Source organism: Nilaparvata lugens, unplaced genomic scaffold (assembly GCF_014356525.2).
Source record: "Nilaparvata lugens isolate BPH unplaced genomic scaffold, ASM1435652v1 scaffold4190, whole genome shotgun sequence".
Taxonomy (NCBI): domain Eukaryota; kingdom Metazoa; phylum Arthropoda; class Insecta; order Hemiptera; family Delphacidae; genus Nilaparvata; species Nilaparvata lugens.
Genome location: NW_024090559.1, coordinates 9241 through 11550, shown reverse-complemented (window position 1 = coordinate 11550; position 2310 = coordinate 9241).

Genomic DNA, 2310 nt, shown 5'->3' with positions numbered 1-2310 from the left:
AGGGATGAGGGGTGGGGTGTCATTTATCGGTAAACGTTATTGCGAAGCAAATAACAAACATCTACCCGAAACATACGATCCTTCAAAACCGTCTAATTATCTGCTTTATATCGATGCAAACAGTTTATACTCGGAAGCTATGAGCCGAAGCTTGCCTGTTGGAAATTTCAAATTCCTCTCAGAGGAAGAAATTTCCAGCCTTGATTTCGCGAATTTGGACAGCAATTCAGAAACCGGATATATAATAGAATGTGATCTCAAGTACCCTCAAGAGTTACATGATAAGCATGCCAGCTTCCCCCTTGCACCTCTCCACCAAACGCCGCCGCGCGAATTGCTGTCGAACTACCAAACGAATGAGAACGGTCAAACTGGAACCAAAAAGCTCATGAACACACTTTTCGATCGTGAAAAGTACATTGTTCACTATGTCAATTTAAAGCTCTACCTTCAGCTCGGTTTGAAATTATTGAAAGTGCATCGCGTCATTAGCTTTTCCCAATCTCCCTGGCTGAAAAGCTACATCGAGTTCAATATCCGGAATAGACAGAACGCGAAAAATAAATTTGAAATATCCTTCTTTAAGGCCTGTTGTAACTTAATATTTGGAAAAACTATTCAAAGTAGTCGTAAGCAAATGAATGTTAAAATTATCACGGATGAAAAACGGTTAGATAAGTACATTTCAAATCCACTATGTAAACGCTGGCAAATAATTAGTCCGAACGTGATCGCGGTTTTCTCTCGTAAGTTGGAACTTAAAATGAACAAGCCTGTCTATTCCGGCTTTTCCGTACTGGAGTTGAGTAAATTCCATATGTACGATTTTTTCTATTGTAAATTACAAAAAATTATACCGTGGGATCGTATAGAACTGTGTATGACTGACACCGACAGTTTTCTTCTAAACCTAAAAGTCGAAGATGTGTATCAGTTGATTAGAGAAAATTTGTCCCTTTTCGATACTTCTAACTATCCACCTTCCCACCCTTGCTTTTCCATGGAGAGAAATAAAGTTGTAGGAAAGTTCAAGGATGAGACCGGGTCAAAGCCTGTCCATAGATTTCTTGGACTTAGATCCAAACTTTACTCATATTTAGTATGTAACGAGAATGAAGAACCTGTAAATAAATGTATAGCAAAGGGTGTACAGAGCGGAGTGAAATGTAGAAAGCTTAATTTTAATTTATATAAGAAATCATTGTTTGAACGTAGTGAACATGTAGAAAAATTTAATATGTTAAGATCCTATAATCACACCATGTATCAGGTTGAATGTGCAAAAATCTGTTTGAGCCCTTATGATGATAAGAGGTATATTGCTGAGAATGGTGTTGATACTCTCCCATTTGGACATTATAGAGTGCCCACAACACTCTAACTGATTGGTCAGTATGTCCCATGACAATCATCCGACACCACTGATTTGACTATATCATGAATATTATTAGATCTAAGTTAGCTTTAGAGCTTCATAGCGTGCCGCGTGTGAACTATCCCACTCGCAAATATGAGTTGAAAAGTGAAAAAGACTTGCTTCAAGCCGATCTCATTGAGATGACAAGTTTATCACGTTTTAATAAGGGTTACAAATATATCTTAGCTGTTATTAATTGTTTTTCAAAATTTGCATATTGTGTACCATTAAAAGACAAGGCAAGCCAATCTGTATTTAACGCTCTCGAGCCAATTATTTCTAAAAATAAAGGAGTTAAGCTGTTCCAAACAGATCAGGGAACAGAATTCTTTAATTTAAAAGTTAAAGCATTATTAGATAGATATAGTATTAAACATTATCATGTTTTTAGTGATAAGAAAGCCTCCATAGTTGAAAGGTTTAATAGAACACTTAAAGCAAAAATTTATAGATATTTAACTGAACATGGAACCAAAAACTGGATATCGCAACTAGACAGTTTAGTTCGAGATTATAATGCAACAATGCATTCATCCATTAGAATGAAACCTAAAGATGTGGGGAAAAAAGATCGTAATCATGTTTTAATGTCATTGAATTCTGCATTCAATAGACGATATAAATTGAAAAATTCAAAACCGAAATTTAAGCTAGGAGATGTTGTACGAATCTCAAAGAAAAGGGTTCTTTTCGATAAATCTTATAACATAAACTGGAGCGCAGAGTATTTTGTAATTCATTCTATATTTCCTTCTCAACCTGTAACGTATAGCTTGCGAGATCTAAACGGAGAAGTAATTAGTGGTAGGTTTTATGCAGAAGAAATTAAAAAAACACAATTAAATGAATCGGAGAGACAAGTGTATTTGATTGAAAAAATATTAAAACGTGAT